Raw genomic sequence first — 22,340 nt, 5'->3', positions numbered from 1 at the left:
TTCATTAGTCTCTCATGATATAGTAGAGATTTTGTTGATCATTTTCTAAAGGGCCAAATCTATATGAGCATGCCACTCAATTGACGTAAAAAACATCAATGGTAGACACCAGGTGTTTAAACAAGTCCTAGATTGATTCAGGTAGCAGAAGCCTCTATATTTGAAGGAAATAAATTATGTGGGTGTTGCGGAGGAGAAAAATTGGCCAATAACCTCTGCTTGGATGGTGTATTTTGCAAGGTCATTTATGTGGGTTTCTGCTATGTGGTTAAAGTGAAATCAGAGACATGATGTCTTTGGAACTTGTATGGTTAGGAAGCCCCTTTCTGCACATGTTGCCAGCTTCATTGGCTGACATAAGCGAGCTGAGGAAGTTGGACCTCGGGTATTGTAAGACTTCGAGATTATTGTCATCTTCTGTTGAGGAAGTTGAAAGAAATGAGAGTATTTGATTGTCCGTTATGCAAGATTCTTTTCGAAATGTTTGTAGGCTTGCAAAGCTTCGAAGGTTAGACATTGGCTAGTGCAAAGAAATAGAGTTGTCACCATGTATTGAAACATGGGTATATTTGGAAGCATTGTGGGCATCATCATGTGTAAGACTAAAAAACCTAAGGAACTTAACACAGCTAAAAAATCTTGGACTACTTGATGTTCATCAATGTTGTGAGATCGAAGGTTAGAGGATGTTGAGCATTATATATCGATGAGGTGGAATATTAGAATAACTACAACAATGACTGGAGGAGCTTAATATATGAAAGGTAACTTATAAATTCATAAAGGCAAAGGTTATATATGAAAATCAATAGTGAATTATTATCACTTAAATAATCATGTATATCTAATAAAACACAATAATAAATGAGGTCTTCATGAACGTTATCCTTACTATAATAGAAATGGTTGTTTTGTTTTGTTCTTTTCCTGTATACGAATTCGATGGATAGTTACAGTTATAAATTAAAAGATGGAATATTCTATATAAACCATTAATATTTGAGAAGACCTCAGAATGAATGAATGTTTAATTGGACAACATAGGAAGTTGTTAACTATTGAATTTTGGAGGGAGTTTGCTTGGATTTTGCAACTAGGTAAGCTATTTTACTCAACTTTCAATTGAAAGATACCTGGAGGTTAATGAATGTTGATATAATTCCAAGAAATGTATAATATCTATGTAATTAAAGTACCTAAAGAAATGAGGTTTATTTGGTTCATTTACTCTTGTTGGAGAATCAATTAATTTTGGTTACCATGACACTATACATGCCCTCTTAGTCTAAATTTTAGAACAAATCAAATAATTAAATTTAAATAAAAAATGGGATGTATTATTTTTAAAATCATTTCTAGGACGAGCGTGGTGATATTGAGACCCTCTCTGCACAAACCTTCTTGAAGCTTTGAAGTGTACCTTCGGAAATCTTGCTTCTGTCGACATTTGTTTAGACCTAAACAAGTTGATCATCAACCTTACATCCTGAGAAGTTCTTTGCCATTTATGATTCTCAAATTCATATTTATGTCCAAGTCAATTTTAACTTCTCAACAATGTTATTACTCTAGCAAAAGAATGGAAATTTATTGTAGTGAAAGAAACTATCATTGGTACTACTTTAAATTATTACATACCGCCTGACTTATGTAGTTAAGTCCAAGATGGTCTAAAGGTATTGGCTAATAGAGAAACACAATACAATAGTACCGTGAATATATATAGGAGTCAAAGTTGTGTAAATTACTTAAAATTAGACCAATTACTAAGATGCAATGTTGTTGATTATTTAAAACCGTCGATACTCTTTGATTATATATGAAGCTACGATAATCATGGATTAATTATTACAGTAATCTTGGAATCAATAACCTTGAAATGGTGTAGTTGTTTTCAATCCAATCAAAGAACTTGGGAACCACATGGATGTTTTGATTTGATTTAACATAAACGTTGTTATTATAGATGATCTGTGATTAATATGCCACACTCACATTTGGTTTACCTCCTCTGCTTACAAACATTCCACCATTTTGGAACTTCAACATATTTTCATTACTTACACAGGTCTTATTTTTTAATATTGGTGGAGGGCACCCCTTTTCCTTACGTTTGGCTAGCCAAAAACCATGCACATAGAAACCGACCTAGAGATGGCATAAAGACAATGGAGGTAAACTGTGTAGAGCTATATTTTCATGAAATTGGTTTGAATGTCTGTGACAAGTTAGTTGTAAAAGATAAAGTTGGCTGGAAGGTAATAATCCTTACCATCCTATGAAAAATTTTAATAACTAAGTTATGATTACAAAATTATATACCATAATATGTCTTGTTATAAATAAACATGATTATGGATAAGAAACCATATATGCATACATTATTAAAATTAATATAAATGGGAATATATCACCAGGATAGTGACATTTAGTTTCATACTAGCTGGAGCAGCTTGTGTGCTTAATGCCTTGTGCTATGCAGAACTTTCATCGCATTTTCCTACACTTGTTGGAGGAGCATATATATATATATATATATATATATATATATATATATATATATATATATGCATATTCAGCTCCCAATGAGCTAACTGCATTTCTCATTTTTGGTCAACTGATGCTTGACTATCATATGGGTGCTGCTAGCATAGCACGTAGCTTGGCAGGTTATTTGGTGACAGTTTTGGAACTCTTCCCTTTTATAAAGAATCATCTACCTAAATGGCTTGGCGGCATGGAGCTTTCTGGGGGCTTTTTGTCAATCAATGTTTTGGCTCCAATATTGTTGATAGTCTTAACCCTTGTGCTATGTCAAGGTGTACGAGAGTCATCCATTGTGAATGGCATCATGATTGTGATCGTTCTGTTAGTAGTTATCAGTGGTCCTTTTAAAGTTGATATGTCAATTGGACTCATTTTACCCCAAATGGATTCAAATAAGTTGTTGTAGGTGCAACAATGGTGTGTTTTGTTTGTGTTGGATTTGATGCAGTTGCTAATTCTGCTGAAGAATGCAGAAAACCAAAGGTATCATAGATGTATGCTTTTTCCAATCACTTCTATGTGTTGATATATAATTAGATTGTTTTGCAGTGAAGGACCACATAATTATTTCAGACAAATTTGTGTAGATTCACTTGTGGTTTTTTTGGAGATCATATAATTGGCTACAGACAATGTTGCTTCATTAATTGTGATATTCTTTCAGCGTTTTACTCTACAATACACTCATGAAATTTTATCTAATCATTTATTGTATTGATTTGAATATTTTCCTTCGGAAGGGCTTGCCAATATGCATAATTTTCAGCCTACTTTCTTGTGTAACATTTTACATTGGTGTTTTCTTTGTGATAATAGGATTGGTTCGATACAAATCATTAGGTGCAGTGTGGGTGTTGTTGTTGGTCTCACTACCACACTTCTAGTTGTATTATATGTTCAGTCATGACTGTACCTTGGTCTTGGATGGGATGGTTTATTACCATCATTTTGTTTGCAAAGATTCACCCTAAGAACAAAAAAAAATCATACCGCGATTCTTGCACAAGTCTGGTTGGACTCTATTGCTAGAATAATCGCAGCATTGTTTAATGTCAAAGAACTTTCTCACATTTTTCAGTTGGTACACTAATAGGATACTCATGTATTGTCATGGATAGTTGGTATATTGTTATCATAAGCCTCATTGAATGGTCATCAAGACAAACATTTTGTGGAGAGAATCATGCTAAAATCTATGCATAATAATGAGGCATATGAATCTTCCATGTAAGCACATGGGGTACAATATTATAGCCTTGTAACAATATTTTAGTTATTGTTTGGTTGTTGATAGATAGCAGACATCCATGGCATGAATGAGTCTTAAGTTTAATGGTTTGTTGGAATTGTCTTGAAACTCATTATGAATCCCGATATTCATCTTTGGTTTGTTAGACAACTTATACAAAAACATTAAATATGTTTGCTACCCCAATACCTATAAAGGGAGAGTATGTTTGCATAAGGGAAGAACAAGATTGACATAATGATCATGTTGGTAAAGTATAGTGGGGAGTTGTTAAGTTGTTGAAGCATGAAAAGGGCATTAATAAATCACCCGAGATAAATGATTTAAGAATGAAGTATTGATCTAACGATTATTAAACTATGAGTTAAGAGTTTGCTTAAGATGAAAATATGCATGAATATATATTATATTACTGATATTGTGTTACATGAAATTTGAAATGGTTTAAACTTGACAAAACTTTCTCTGATTACAAAAATGAACCATGCTCATATAAATTGCTTATCAACTAAGCGCAGTTGTTTTAATTGCTAGAAGAAGATAACGAAATGTTTGGCATGATACTAACATGGTATAAAAATATGTGGACAAAGTTTTTGTCATGCAAGTGATACCATAGGAATGGTATGATGGGTTGTAGCATAGATGGTACTATGTACAACAGTACATACGATACCTGTATGACTACATATGTTACATGTTTGAAATATGATATGTATATTGGTGTGTATAATACACATTGTGTGTAGGTATGCATGAAGACATTAAGTAGATGTGTGGAAGGACAACGAACTGGGTGGTTTCACAAAAGTGGTTATAGGATAAGTAACCATGGTTAAGTATGGCATACATATGATTACAAAGAATATATATGATGAACATATATGATGAATATATATATTGTTATGTGAACTAATCTATTATGAAATTGTAGACATATTGATATGGAAAATATGCTAATAGATGTTTTGCATGCTGGAAGCGAACATGCATTATTCAGATAAAATAAAAAATGAGCAATAACTGCTTCAGTAATATGAAGTAATAGATTATGATAACTATGATAGTTAAAATTCTGCATCAATAAATTCTCACAAATGGTTTGAAAACAATGTTACAGGTAGCTACGAAAGGAGAACACTCGAGACTAATGTATAAATGGAAGAGGAGTAATCTTTGTGACCAATGTAGCAATGGAAGAGGGGCACTCTTGGTGACTAATGTAGCTATGGAAGAGGATCACTCCTTGTTACTGATGTACATCATAAAAATTGCATCAGATGGCAGAGCCATGAGAGCTTCTGATTCAGAAACCAGCTACCTGTGGATGAGGACATGATGCAGTGATACACCGAGGACGTTTTAAAATTTAATGGGGGAAGTATGTAACACGCCAGCCTTGTGTGCTAAATTATTGTAAACCTAAGATAATTTAAAGCTAGGTGTGATATCCTCCCTTGTGTGTTAAATGATTGTAAGCCTAAGCTGGGGAAAGCTATGTGTGATACCCTCCTTTATGGGCTAAACTATTCTAAACCTAAGCTGAGGAAAGCTAGGTGATATGTAATATGAAAAGTAAATGTGTTATAAAATAAATTGATAAAATAAATCACTTGGAGGGTGGAGCACCAAGAGAGTAGATTCTTGCCGAATCCCATTGAGGAATGGGATAAAGATGAGCCTTTCATGATAAAGCTTCTAGATGTGATTCTAGATAAGCTTCGATGGATTGGAGATCCATCCGATTGATGGGAGATAAAGATCCATTGGACATAAAATATTTTCTGGAGATAAAGGCAAGCTTTTATGGGGACAAGCCTCGTGGGAGATAAAGACAAGATTTTCTAAAAAATACCCAGGCAAATGGAAAAAATCCATAAAAGAAGGATGTCACTAATGGAAAATAAATCATGAAAGAGAGTATTAAATACCTAGTGCATTTTCCAATGGAGGATAGTTGATCCTTGGTAAGAACCTTGGCTCGGGGGGAATCAAAGATGATTCATGGTTGGGTGGTGGTGCTTCTCCCTTCAAGTAATGTTTTAGTTCGGCTCATGTCTGTGGACAGTTCTGTATGTTGGTTCTCTCCCATCTATGTTATAGATTCAGTTGTTTATGGATATATTTACGAATGTTTCCCTTCATTTTGATCAATGGTTACTTGCATGGAAAACAATGTATGATTATTCATGTCCTTTTTATGTTGTTAAATTGATAGTTCATATGTGTATATGTGGGGTTGAGGTGTAGGCAAGAGAAGAACTAATAAGTTACTTGAAGAAATCATGTATAAGTTTACTTATCTATGTTATGTTTCTAGAAGTTATTTTACTTATGATCGATTCAACATATTACCTTGTGCGTAGTAAAAGTGTTGGTAGTAATTAATTATGTGACCATATGATATTAAGGTGGATACTTCAAATCTAAACTTTATCATTGGTAGTTGAAATTGAGAACTTACACGTGACAATTAGAGATTATTTAAGTTAATGAATAATAAGAGATAAACTGGTATCTGCATGGAATGATGCATTTAATCATGTAAAATAACGGTTTCAATTATCTATTTCATGCATGTCATCAAATGTCATCCATAGAAGCTACATAGTTATTTATGCAAGGAAGTGTGAAATCATGGGGTATGGTCACGATAGTTATAATAGAGTCCAATTACTACCACTAATGTTAGGAGGATTAATCAAGGAATTTTTGTAATTGCACAATGTGGTTATTTCATCTTCATCTATTGAATCATGGTTATTAGAACCTGACACATAAGCTTGACAAATAGGCTTTAAACACCATACCAAACCAGTTGGTATTCAAATTGATAATGACTAGAGAGTGAGTTATATAATTACAAATGGTGATATAGAGTGAGTATAACAATACCCCTTGTCAGTATTGCATCTTAAATAAGAAATGGTGAATTTTTTTTTAAAGATTGGGAGCCTAGGAGCTATTTTCTAGGGTAAGATAGGGAGGTTCGTTACATACTAAGATTATAAAAGAGTACAAGACATTTAAAGGAATCTTTAAACTAAATATATTTTTAAACTAGGATTCTATCCTATCACGGTATTTGCAATGGAAGAGATTAGAACATGAACATGATATAATGCAATTGATTTCAGAAAACTTACGAATATCATGAGAACCTAAAATAACATTGGTCAAAAGTAACATTCCTAAACATCTTGTCAAGTATCATTCTTCTTATATATTTCTATATGTTCATATTCATTTAATTTATTAAACCTATAATTACTAAGGAATCTACTAACCCAGTATTTATTTACAAAATTAAAATTTTGACTAAGAAAGCATGGAGATGGTTTTAGAAATAGCTGTTTAAAACAAGCATCCAGTGGAATTTTAACATGAATATCGTTAGGAATCTGTAATAAATTCATGGGATCAAAACTAACATCATCATGAAAAACAAGTAAAATATTTGATTTATGCTTATCTAAAGGTTATTATAGTAAAGGGAAACCACATGAATCTATTATATGTAGATATGGATGTATCTCAATTTGTATTTCATGGGATTTAATGCTATCAATAATAAGATAATCATCAAAGATAACTTTTCCATTCTATAAAACACAATAAAGATTTAAATAATAAACATTATCCAATGAATATGGAAGAGTTTGATGACTTTGCATGGGATTTAATGGTATCAATATTAACATAATCATCAAAAGTAACTTCGCCCTTCTACAAAGCACAATAAAGATTTAAATAATAAATATTACCCAATGGATATAGAAGATCATATCATCTTGAAGTTCATCATATACAAAGTTAAAAGGAAATTCATAATTCTGTTGATTTTCAACCATTTCTTTTTCATTAAAATTTTAACTAGTTATAATAAAACATTTAACATCAACATTAATGGAATAATTACTGTATGGATTCATATTGAAAAATAAATATGGATAAATAAATTAATGTTTTCAAGAATATAAAAGGTCATATGCTTCTATTTAGGTTAAATTATTTTCATCATCATGAAGTGAAACATATTCTAGATTACTTTGGTTACAAGATAAAACTTTAGTTAAAATGTTTGGAACCAATTCTAGATTAACTTTTGAGGAAGAAGTATTATTGACTTGTGGAAAATTAAATCATGTGATTCATCTATTTATCGAACTTCCTATTGACCATAGACATTAAAAGCATTTTCCATGAAATTTCCCAATTTCATATTTGAATTTCTAAAATCATATCCTAAAGTTAGAAAATATGTAAGACATAAAACTAATGTGTCTAGTTGTGAAATAGTTTCAATTTCATCAATTGGTTCAATAGTATTAGAAATTGAAATTAGATTAATAATATGATATATGTGTTGTTTAACATGTACACCCTGAGAAAAATCTATGCTATACTCATCATCATTTATTTTACTATATTTATTAGCAGAATGAGCAAGAGAAGAAAACCATTCTACCAAATCTTTCTCAAAAAGGTAGATACTCGGGTGCCTGTGCACAGAATAAATGGGTACATTGGCTAATAAAGAGAATAATAGAAAATGGTGAGTATTCTTACTTGTTGTTTCTTCTTGCCTTCCTTATACCACTTAACACCGGACTAAATAAGTAATCTGGGAGAGTAAACTGAAATATATTATCTACGTAATTATGCATAAGGACCTAAGTGAATCCTAATATGATGGATTTGACTTGGAATCTCTAACCAGGGACCCATCAACATGAAGGTATGAAGGTATCACTTGACCTCCTTAAACAGATCATTACAACCTTACAAAAGTGAGTTTCAACGATTCAATGTATTAGATGACGTAGTTTATGGAGGTTTTGCTGCTCCATTGAGCTATGCAGATTATTCTGTTAAATCTAAAATAAAACTCATCAACAAGCTCATTTTCGATCATCCTAAGCTTATCAAATTCTAAGAAAAATTCATCATAATTCTAATTATGATAGCAAGAACAAATATCAATGAGAACCACCATTCCAAATAACAGTCTAACTTTAGAGCCCGATCAATTAGGCTTTCCTTTGTTGCAGGTGGAACACTATTCCACCACCTTTCCTCCCTACTAACATTTAGTAGAATATTTCTAGTCAACTAAGTGTCAAGAAGTAATGTTATATATATAAACGTACGTGCCTAAATTTTAAGGGAAATGACACAAAAAAAATAGATGAGTCCTATAGATGTCTAGAAATAATGGTACATAAGAAAGAGTGGTAATGGTCCATCATCCTTATTCATCAACAATACCATTGTTATCAAAGAATATTTTAAGAATATGTATTATTCTCTATTGCTACAAACTATCACATGCAAATGCATTTTTTGGTTTCTACTAAATTAAGTTTCCTTTGTTTCCTTAGAATTTCATAAACATCTTATCGGTTAAACAATTAATACTGAACCAAAAGTACAACCTACTTCTTTATCCACGCACCATAACACTCAACCTACTCCTAACACACTAAATAAAGTAACCCAACTTATTTTCACTATCTAGCCTCCTGACTATCCTATTTTTTCCATCAATGGTAGAAATAAAACAAAATAAATTATAATCATGAACACCTAACAAAATAAAGTATAATCATGAACACTTATTTTATATAACATGAGAATGTGGAATTGTTGAAAACCATTATCTAGTGGGTGTTCCCTAAGGATAAATGAAATTTCATGGTGAAAACCCTATGGGAGCAATTGGACAAATATTCTTTAAAAACAAACTTTCTAGTAAATAAAGTTTGAAATAAGGAAAGAAGAAAAATCAAGTAGTAAATTTGTGTTCAATAATGATTTACAAGAGTCACATTTTTTTGTTACTTTTTCTTAGCTATCAATTTTACTTTTCTACATGACTTTATATCAACTATAAAAAACTATTATTTAGTATATAATTAGATCAAATAGCTCACCTATACTACAATAATTTAAATCAAAAAAAATATTCTAAACCATATTCAAAATCAACACAATAAATACTCAATTAGATCAAATTACTCATATATGCTACAATAATTTAAATCATGACAAATATTTTATTCTTAATTATAAACAATTGATTCTAAACCATATATAATCTTATTCGAAATTATCTTATTCAAAATTAACGCGTAACACTTTGATTTTTTATAAAAATTTCAATTATTTTAAAAATATTTGTAAATTCAATCTTAAAGGTTTACTTTTATGAATACCTAATTATGTTCAACATGTCATTTTATCACATTTAAATTCCATATATATTTAATTATATAAACATGTTATTTCATATCTCTTTAGATAATATTTATTCATTTGCCATTTCATAGAATTAAATTGATTTTTTTTTATTATTATTTTTGTTAATATTGTAGTCATTTTAAAACCTTAATTAAAATTTGAATATTATTTTGCAAATCTCTAATAGTTTTCCATGCATTGGTGGTTATAATGAGGATCATAGGAAAAATATCGCTCTGAAACTAAAATAAAAAAAAGACGTTTAAGAAAACACAAAGACTAGAATTTTCTTTGGAACATTTTCTTGATTATATTATTGAACTCTGTCATGTCCCATTAATATTTAGCAAATAATATAATAACGGGAAAAATTTGAAGCAATGGTTTTTTAGGATAACTGAAGAAATGCATAGGAAGAGAGTGAAGAGGTAAAAGTAAATAAATAAAAGTATAAATAAAAGAAAATAATTAAGATTTGAATTAGGGAAAGGAACAATTGAATAAGAAATTGCTTCAAAAATAACTTTCTAGTAAAAAAAACTCCAAACTAAAAAATCTCCGATATTACAGTTTGCTCTATGTCTTTATCCTTCAAGTTTTGTAGTTTTTTTATTAAAAAAAGATTACAAGATTCACAATAGGAAAGAAATTAAAACTTATAAATAATTTTTTATAATGATTTATTTGCCATTGCAATTTATAGGAAGGGGAATATTTTTTTGTTGAAAAAAACTACCAGATTCATAATTAGTAAGAAATTAAAATTTAAATATTTTTTTATAATGATTTATCTTCCATTACAATTTATAAGAAATGGGATGTTTTTACATCTTCTAAGTTCAAGCGATATAATTTAAATTAAATCATCTAAAGCAATAACACACAAATTTCGCATTCACTACTATATTATAATATTTTTATTTTTATTTTAAGATAATATTTTTATTTTTTATTTAACTATAATATTTTAAAGTAATTTATCTGATAAAAAATACATTTTTCTTTTTTTTTTATAGAATTATAGGAAAATATTATTATTTTTTTAACGGGACAGAGAAATAATGTGATATTTTTAAATAGCACAATCATCTTTAGTTGATATAAGCTCTATAGGCCTATAAAGAAATCTTTCACACCATATATAAAATCAAATCTTACCCATATTAGGCCACCAAAACCCTAAAAATAAATTCCACACATAACAAAGCCGGACCGCTCCTCACAGAAATTCATAATTAACCGTAATCGACAGGTAAATCCAAGATTGTAAAAACGAAATGGAATTTGCTTTTCTTCATTTGGTATTGTAAATAGTTAATTTTACAATGTAAATAATTTTTTAATCAGGTTTAATTTTAGTAACGATTAATATTAATACTGTTCTTTTCCACTTTAATTTAAAAATTCCATCGGTAATGTATTTTACAATTAGTAAATTATCAATTATGATTATAAATATCCATATATTCATAGGCAAGTCTATTATTAACCATATGAAACAACGATTCTTCAAATTTCCTGATTCTTGCGACTTATTGATCAATTTGCCAATTGGTTATTGGTTTTTTGTCAGGACTAAAAAAGCATAGTATTATATCATAATATTATCATATTCCAAGCCATTACAATATTCAGACCAAACAATCTGGGTGAGCATATCATACTTAGCATATCATCTCCTCCACAAAATATCAAAACTTCTATACTAAAAAAATGTAGTCCTTCAGTCCAGTGCTGTTCCAAGAAAATTAATAGTAAACAAAGACATTATCAACAGTACAAGATCCAACAAAAAAAAACCATACAAAGAATTTGCAGATTGGTTGCCAACCAAGAAACCATGCAGTTTGAATTGTGGCTTTTTTGACTTGTCATACGATGTACTGCAATCTTTTCGCACACAGTTTTCTGTATTGTATGGTAATCGATTTGCCAACCAAGAAACCATACAAATTGAATTTATGACTTCTTTGATTTGCGATAAAATGTACTGTATTCTTCACATACACCGTTTCTGTATATTAAGATGTACTGTATTTTTCACATACACAATTTCTGTATATTCAGAACAAATTTAGGAAAGAAAACATATCCTATGAATTAAGATGCAAATTGAGGATTTCTCCTGATTCTTGCTATTTATTCATCGATTTGCCAATTGGTTACCAACCAAGAAACACTGCAGTTTGAATTAAGTCTTATTTGATTTGTGATATAATGTACTCTATTCTTTGCATCCACAGTTTTCTATATATTAAATAAATACGTCACCAATACATATATTCAGAAGAAATTGAGGCAATAACAGATATCATATGAATTAAGATGCAAATGCGGAAGAAATCAATAATTACATCATATCGTCCGTGGAATGAAATGCAAACAAAAAACGTTAACGCACAAATAGAATATCATTGAAACAGCAGCAATAAATATAATATCATTAAGATATAATATGATGTAAGAAATTAACAAATGAAACTCCATAAAGATCAATCACAATTTAAATATCGAATTTATTAATGAATGAACGGGGCGCTTAAAATCAACCGGCCAAGATCAATAGGAATCTGTACTCAAAAGCATCTTATAAATATTTAAAGACTAATTTTCTGCATTGATAGTACAAGGAGAAATCGTTATATTTAACTTGATCGTCAATATCGTTAGCAACGGAAGGGCTAAATCTAATGACCTGGAGCCTGCTCCACAGATGACCTGTTTTTCTTGTTTGCGAATACTTGCCTTCCTTCATCACTGGGGGATGAGGAAGTACCATCAACGCCATTCTGAGAATTATCCCCCGCCGCCCGCCCATAATGGGGATCAAAATAGCTCAGCACAAAAGCTACGTATAATATAACAATCACAGCCACGATTACCATAGCTTCAATGTGCCACGCCTCCATTTTGCCTACAACAATTAGAGCACACATTAAGTAGAAGTTAATGATATAAGTGAATAAAACAGATATGCTAACAAAGTATAATGAAACCTTTTATTAGAGTTGCTGTGCAGGTGGATGAAATTGAATCTGTTCACGTCTTTCACTTCTTCGTTCGTAGGTCTGGATCTTTACATCACTTCTCACAATAACACGGCTCTTTAATTGTCACGACTCTTTCTTTAAAGACAGTTTGGCGTGGGAACTTTAGCCAAACGAAGTTTTGAATTGTGAGAATGCTACCATGTCCTCCACTTGACGGATATTTGAAGGTATTTCAACGGCTATCTTCAATAAAAAAAATGTATGTTCCGTTATTTTCTAAAAATGGTATTGCTGTGTTGCTATTTTAATGCTGTAGCTATATATATGTCTAGCTGTAAGAATATTGGTGAACTTATCGTAATTGTTTTATAATATCGGTTTTCTCCATGTTACCATCAAGGTGGTGGTTGGAAGATGTTATATCAAACTTTAACGGGGAAAGTAAAATTACATTTACCATTAAAAAGGATTAACGGTTCAAATCTTCCTCTTCGTGGTAGGGGCAAATCTTCCTCTTCGTGGTAGGTCACTTATCAAGGAAAACCAAACCACTCACAAAATAAGGAAATGAAATTAAATAGTAGTAGATATTTAGAGAAAAAATTACTTTAAGGCATTTATATAAAGAGGCCTAAAAGAAAGACTTACCACCCAAGCTAGTTAGCAAAATGGTTTCAAAATAAAAAATTTGGAATTGTAGAGCTAAGGGGATCTTGAAGCATCCACATCAATGGGATTGGGATGCTTTATGTGTTTTTCACTACGTCTAGGGCTTGGCGACAATTGCTTGCCGAAAATTGTTTGGCGACAATTGTTTCTCTATGTGTTTGAGCTGTAGACCGATCTACTTTGGTTCACGGTCGCCTTTACTAGCATATGAAGTATTTCCTCCTTAGTAGTTTGCTTATCGATATTGCATTTCGTGATTTTCAGTAAAAATAGGTCAATAGTCAATAGGTATTTGCTCTACCAGATCTATTTTTGGTTCAGGGTCACCTTTTCTAGCATATGAAGTATTTCCTCCTTAGTAGCTTGCCTATGAATAATGAATTTAGTGATTTTAGTAAAAATAGGTCAATAGTCAATAGATGTTGGCTCTATCATCCTTAACCGTGACTAGAATTGGGGACCCAATTTGTAATACTAGTGAAAACCTTGGAGTCAAATGTGCATGCTTGCTCAATGGCCACCTCCACATCAAGATCTCCAAGTTATTTATTCACCATATCGAAAATTAGTTTTGCCTATTCCCATGCCAAAGCCTCAACATAGAGTCTTATTCTGGATCTATCCTGACCATGCTCAACATTACCATTCCTTTGCTTATGAACTCATTGGATCACCATGGTAACAAAAGTGGTAATATGATGAGTAAGGAACTAAAGCTAAGGCCAGATGTTTCGAGAGGTGGAAATAGGGATGAGGTATAGGCAAGAAACAAAACATGCCACTTGTGACACTTTTATCAATGGAAACCTAGATATGATGGAGTCTACAACCCGTGTGAAGGGACCTTGGCCACTAGCATGGTGACAACTACATACAAAAGCTTTATGTTCCAAAAAGGTTCGAAATAAAGATGGGAGGGGGGAATGAATATTTTGGTGGGGTCTAGAATAAAGGAGAAGAATATGGATGAAGAGGATAGAATGCACCTGCAAGAAGCACGAGACAATGAATTAAGAATGGTTTGTGAAGGAAATTGCAGCTATGGGATATGAAAAGTCATTGTTGGTGAAAAAATATGATAAATATCAACAAGATATCTAAAAATATGATAAATGGAGCAAGAAATAAATGAATAATTTTATTTCAAAAGAAGGTCAAATGTAAGTGTTACATATTCAAGTGGTAATGTTATATAAATCTAGGAAAGTGCTAAAAAAAATCAAGGGAAATGGTACAAAAATTTAGATGAGTACTATAGATGTCTAGAAATAACTGTACATAAGCAAGAGAGGTAATGCTATATCATCCTAATTCATGAACAATTCCATTGCTACCAAAGAATATTTCAAGAACACTTATTATTCTCTATCACTACAAAATTTTGATGTGACAATGCATTCCTTTTTTCCTTTGTACTAAATAAATTTTCCTTTGTTTCCTCAGACTTTCCTAAACCTATTATTACTACGGATCCAAAAACACAACCCACTTCTTTCTCCACCCACCTTAACACTCATTCTAATACTAACCCTATAAATTAAGTAACACAACTCGCCTACACTTTTAAACCTTTTGCCTATTTTATGTTCTCCATGAATGGTAGAAAGAATATAAAATAAAGTATAATCTTGAACACCTATTTTATGTTCCACACAAATGTGGATTTCTTGAAAATCGTTATCTAATGGGTATTCCTTAAAGATAAAATAACTTTCATTTTGAGAATCCTATGGGCACGATTCAACACATATTCTTTTGAAAACCAACTTTATAGTCGATTACATTTGAAAGAAACTAAATGTACAAAATGAAGCAATAAACTTGCTTTCTAGTTTCATTTTTGGTATGTTTACATGAGCCAATTTCTATTCTTGGTTGCTAGCTATCAATTCTAATTTTCTATAGGACTCTTTATCTACTACAAAAAAAAATTATGTTTGCTATACAATTATTTTGTATCACCCCTAAATAATACATTATGATTAATAACTGCAATAGAATATAGTTATTATGTCTAACACTAATTAATTGCTTGAGGTAGTGTAGGGTCTATGTTTTGTTGTTATTTGAATTAGAGATAAGGAAAATGAGTACTAGCAATATTGATGATGATCACTAATTAATGAATCCATTAAAATCGATAGTATTTAAATGTCATTTAAGAAATTTGATGTCAATTCTTGATTTATATGTCTTATTTCCTCTCACGCATTATATGTAGGAATGCTGACTCTCAACTATTTTCTAATAGCTTTGAGAAAGTGATTTTTCAATGTTCATCTTGTTGTAGGCCCATTAGAACTGAGAGCACTTCTAAAATATCTAGTCAAACGACTTGCTCCATTTGTTCTAAAACTGATAAGAGTTATCAATATTTTCTTTATCATTTATCCATTGTTTTTTTTTAATTTTGTAATTCTTGTTGGTATCATCGTTGTTGAAGGAGAGGGAGAAGAAGGAATGGGGAGGAATTCTCTGTGACTCAAGACACCATAGTTTAGCTATTACTAATGCAATACAAGCAATAAGACAAATTGTGAAAATAAGTAATGGTAGAGGCATACAAGAAGAGGTTTATAGGTCAACCAAGATACCTTAATGCTTAGCCAAGATATCTTAATGCTTAACCGAGATTCCTTAATGCTAATGATTAACATATTACAACCTTAACAAATGTTTGGCCAACTAGAAGATGAACATGATTGTAAGATATTTAGTAGAAGAGTTGTTGGGCAACATGAATGGAGCAATAGTATCTCCATTCTCACATCACAATCAATAGTTCTAGGAACTATGGCTAATTAATAAAGGAATCATTACCAAATTTTGCTACTTGTTCAACCTATTTTAAAACTCTTGTGATTTTCTGAGCATAGTAAGATACATACCTTTCTAAAACATATATTAGAAAAGTATAATAACATGTCATCACCTATACTCTAACCATGTTCATGGAACATAAATTTTTCAAATTATACTGAATTGGATGATGCAAATAATGTAAATGTTATGCATGAAAGTGTTTTATTTTGGTTTCTAACATAATCACTTGTACAATTGAAAATTGATGGATCTTGTTTTATCTTTATAAAAATTTACATGCTAATATAAACTATGAAGCAAATAATTTTTCTAATATTGTTTGATTAATTATAGGATTTGCAAATTTGATAGGCATAGCTCAATTGGGCGAGTTCCCATTGCTAAGTAACTTTCTAATTGGGAGGTAACAGGGTCAAATATCCTTGACATCCTTTGGGTTAGGCCCGACATATTAGGCCAGTGGGTAGATCCCTTCGAGTGGATCTGGCCAAATTATTATGTGTGGATGTTACAACCTCTTACTGTGAATCACAATTGAAATTTTTTTTTATAGAATTTGAAAATATGATAAATCAATAAAACAATGTAAGAAAATGCATTAAAAAAAAACATGACATAACACAATGAACAATAACAAACTAGAATCAAAACATACTAAATAGTAAATAACATATTACAAAACACATAAATTAAACAAAATAATTCATTGAAATATATTTTTCTACCATTTTAATAGCTACATATCATGTAGCTGCAAGATAAAACAGATCCTAAAAATAAAAAAATTCCTAAAAATTCCTAAAAATAAAAATAAAAAAAGCCAAAAAAAATTCTTCGATGTTGCTCAAAATGGTAGTTGGATGGCTGATTGGCAGGAACACATGACCGGAGCAATTGTGGAAAGTGCACAAGAAAAAACAATCAGGTGTGTGAAAACAAATCTTCCTCCGTACCTTTGCACAACGTATCAATGTTAACAATTCTGTAGACTATGCAACGTTCTCAAAAAGAGAAATAATCTGTGTTAACTTGACATGAATGAAGATTGGGAATTATTTTATTCTTCCTATTTTAAAATTTTTATTCATTATTTATTTATTTATTGTAGCGTGGGGAGATTGAATAATTTATTTACATGTATTTATTTTAAAATTTTGGGAAACAAAAACCAAATAACAATGTAACATGGGTAGCAACAAAAACCAAATAACAATGTAACATTGGTAGCTCTAATTTTTTTGGGGTTTTAGACACTTTGAGTTATACTAAAAAGTTCAACAATGATTGTCGGACACTGAAATGAAATTTTTGCCTGAGAGAGATGTCAAAAAATATTAACAATCCATATAATATTTAAAATTTAATTTTAGACCCTTTGAGTTATCATACTAAAAAGTTCAACAATGATTGTCGGACACTGAAATGAAAATTTTGCCTGAGAGAGATGTCAAAAAATATTAAGCATCCATATAATATTTAAAATTTAATTATAAATACTTCTCACACCTTTTTTTCTCACTTGAAAGTTATTATAAGATATTTTGTAAAACATAAATGGAGTAATAAGACCTCCATTCTTGTAGAAAAAACAGTAAAAGCGTCCAAAAAACAGTAAAAGCGTCCACCTCTAGGAAATGTGGTTGACTCATAACTTTTTGTACTTTCTCAATTGATTGTGGACTTCAATATGTGGTAAAGGGTATATATTATAATTTTAGTTCTTCGCCTTCGTCTGAATCTCTAGGTGCTACATTTTTACTCAAAATTAAAAAACTTAAGTTTTAGTTATAATACATAAGTAAATATAGCAAAAAAATAGAGATCTATACAATGTAACAATCAAATGATAATAAATAGAATAGAAACAAACCTTTTAGAAAAGTTATCACTATTTTCAATTATATCTGTTCTACTTGTGTTCATCCTCCCTATTCCAAAGGTATGAATTAGATCAAATATATATAGATAAAAAAAAGAAGAGATTTCAAAACTTACCTAAAAAAAATACTACATGTTTCCGAATTGCGTTCTAAATGAACATGCAAAGAAAATCCCTCACATCATGCAGATAAAACCATTTTGTGAATAACTCCCCAAAAAGTATTCGAACATGTTTTGGCAATGTGTATGCTAAAAATTGCATGATAGACACTTCGTTAATGCTCCCATGGACAACATAATTAGAACTAGTGGTTCCAATCATCATATTACTTTTTAAAATTGTAACATACGTATTCGATACTATCTAAAGATGATATGTTATTCTTGATATCGTATTTTAAACACTTTACCAAATTTTTAATGAAATAGCTATCTTCCAATAGTAAATCAAATGACTTTGTAATTCATATGAAGAACATGAAGTGTTGTGTAGGAGCAAAGGTGTGTGGAGCAAGTAGAAAAAAATTATTTCCTCTACATGCTTCCCTGAATTGATCTATAAAACATTAGATACCATATAAATAACCAAAACAAATTCTCAAAAAATATACTTTATTTAATGTTTTTCCACAAAATCTCAGAACTCGTTTCAAATTCGGTAAACATACTCAAAATTTGAACACAAAGCAAGCATAATTGAAATGAAAATTGAATACAAAGTCATTGTTGAAAGAATAGTCATTTTTGAATAAAATACTTTTCAAAATCCTAATACCTAAAATGTAAAAGTAAATGAATTGACCCTATTAGGATCTGGAATTGTGCTCGCTTAAATGGGAATGTTAGAAAGGTGCTTGTAATTTAAAACAAGAAACTACATCGAGGAATTATATTAGTTCATTGCATATTTGGTGATGCTCAACATTTTATTTAAAATCAAAATACATACCAACTTTGTCGAATTTTTTTTGTGGGTACTCTGATGTCTGGCTTTGAAAACTATGTTTTGTGGCTCTGAGTGTGGAGGTGTGGTTGTGTGTAGAGCTATGAAAGGAGCAAAATGAGAGCTTCTTTCATACCTCCACGTTAGTCATTTAAAAAATATTGTTTGGTTGAATTTTATAATAATTTATTAAAATTTTAAAATATACAATAGGCCATGTAAGGAGGAAAAAATCTTAGCTCAATATAGTCCCTTCTCTTCAAGAAAAACCCCCACACACAATTTTTCCACACAAACATTCTCCAGCATTTCTGACGCACTTGACTAGTTTCAAATTTGAGAATGATGTACTCCATCATGATGAGAGAAATTTTTGTGAAGAAATTCAATTTTTCATTATTAGCCATAACAATCATCTACCCATGCACAAATTTCTCTGCACACCCTTTCTCCCACACTTTTCTCAAACCCTTTCTCATTTATTCACATTCAAAGAGCACCATTAAAGCTTCCTCCACACCACTGCATTAACTACTTAAGACAAAAATGTTGTTGATGGATATGATAATTAATTGACCCCGCATTGCCTTATACAGCTAATTTTTAATTCATTTTAACCTTACCATTCATTTCAGTTCCACACTCCACACAGTAAAAGAGATAGGTGTACGATACAATTATGCGGGACCAGAAAAGTTCATGCTACTTGTTCAACAAAATGGAATCCTTAGACACTCGACAATGTTGGAAGAATTTATAAATGAAGGAAAATATCAATTGTTCTGAACAAGCTTATCAAAAACTAAGATAGATTGGTTTCTATTTGTTGTGAGGATAAAAGTGTGACTAGATATTATGATCAATGTGTTTGTTTCTTATGAGCTCTCTAGAAGCATCTTGAGATATAGGGGAAATTTAGTTTAATTTTTTTATTAGTATTGCATCAATGTTTAGGCTTTATATTTCATGTCTAAAGGTGAGTGTCATATGTGCACATTATGGAGGAAGTTTTCATTGTGCTTTGTCCACACCTATGCACAACGATCATATGAGGAAGATACATGAAATTTAATTATTGGGACCAACTTAAAGTTCAACGAGACTTCCTTTGAATGACTTAGCATTTCAAAGGTCTTATAATTTTCAATGTTTAAAGAGTAAGTTGACAACCTTCTCTTCTCATCAAATCCTTCACATTCTTGCCACTCACTCATTGAAAAAATGTAGAGTCCCACGCTACATTAATCACATCATCATATCAATAGCTATCAAAATATGTGATCCTTGAGTGGAGCTTTACTTGTGCAAAAGCTTAATCATTTAATTATCCTTAAGCATATTAAATCAACGTTGTGTGGAGAATAAAAGCTTAACTCAATATAGTCCCTGATCTTTAAGGAACTAATCTACAAACAATTTCTTTGCACACAATTTGTTTCATACTTCCCACATAATATTTCTACTTCCTCTACATATTTGTTTTGTTGCCACCCACCCTCTCACTTATGTAGGTGACCTTTCCTATACACCCTTCATCTACATAAGAAAAATAATAGGAATTTCATAACAAATTAATATATAAAATCTTCATTTGGATATTTCTTTCGAGTTCTAGTATCATTGGGAAGAGAACTTTCATTCAAAATTAACCTTTTTTGGCCATGCCTTAACTCTGCATATTAAATTAGTCGTGTGCCAATGAAGGAAGCTTCTGTCGATATAGACATTGCTCTTTAATTTTGTCACCCGCACATAAATTCTTTGTATACTCTTTCTCTCGCACTTGTTGCACACCCATTCTTCTACCTCTACATAGTTGTTAAGTGCCCCACCTCCCTAGCTCCCCCCTCTACCTTGCTTGCATAAGAAACTTGGAAGCTTATCATATATGGTATCATTCATAGAGAAGTAATACTATCAGGCATAATAGTGTCAAAGCACTCGCTGATGGAATAACTACTCATAAAATTAATTTTTATTTTATTTTTATTTTAAAGTGATTTATGAGGAACTAAAAAAGACCAAAAATAAATCATCCTCTTCGAGTGGAATTATGTCCCATAACAACTTTCTTATCCAAATGAAAATTAGAAATAAGATTTCTAGAAATTACAAATATATTATTGAATTTATGGGAATATAGTGATATTCATCATCCCAAATCCTTAGTTAAAATTGCAAAACCATAGAAAGATAATCTAGAGCTAATGAACATTGACTACTTGGCCAGTGTTATAGTCCTTAGCCATATAAGGACTAATATTTTTAATCAAGAGGAAAGTTAATTTTGAATAAGAAAATGTTGATTCTAGATAATAGATCAAACTTGTTCAAAATCAACTCACTAAAGATATGATAGCTCTTTGATATTGTTATACAAATTTCAATTATTTTGAAAATGTTTTCAAATTTAATCTTAAAGGTTTAGTTTTATGAATACTTAGATATGTTCAGCATCCCATTTTCTCAAATATAAATTTCCATATAGGTCTAGTTGTATAAGCATGTTAATAATCTCCATTCATCCTCCATTTCAAATAGTTTGATTTTGTTTCTGCTTATTATTTCTTTTAATCAAATTTCATATTTTTAGAAATTTTCTTAAAATTATAATATATTTTGAAAAACTCTAAAAATTTTCTATGCATTGTTAGTTTTAATTAGAATCATGGGAGGAATCACCAATCAATCTCAAATTAAGATGTTGAATTATTGGAAGAAAAAAAAGGAACTTTTAAGAAAAAACCATGACTAATGTTTTATTGTAACATTTTATTAATTACATTATCCAACTCTATGGTGTCTCACTAATATCTAATGGAAAATATAATAATGGTAAGAATTTGAAGCAGTGATTGTCAAGGATCAAGTTAAAAAATGCATAGAAACAAAGTATGGGTGAAAACAAAAAAATAAAATAAGTAATAACTAATAAAAGTAATTAAGATTCAATTATGACAACTTTTAAAAGAATAGTTAAATAAAATTTCGTTTCAAA

The 22,340-nt window shown here is 30.6% G+C and overlaps 1 pseudogene; it reads left to right on the top strand.

Annotated features, from left to right (window-relative positions):
* Positions 1–290: 290 nt before the first annotated feature.
* LOC149140880 (cationic amino acid transporter 9, chloroplastic-like) lies at positions 291–5,135 on the top strand (annotated as a pseudogene).
* The last annotated feature ends 17,205 nt before the right edge of the window (positions 5,136–22,340 follow it).

This window comes from Pinus tabuliformis, chromosome X (genome assembly GCF_031772625.1).
Source record: "Pinus tabuliformis cultivar Carrire ecotype Pingquan chromosome X, CPIR1, whole genome shotgun sequence".
Taxonomy (NCBI): Eukaryota; Viridiplantae; Streptophyta; class Pinopsida; order Pinales; family Pinaceae; genus Pinus; species Pinus tabuliformis.
This window is presented reverse-complemented; position numbering and strand designations above follow the sequence as displayed.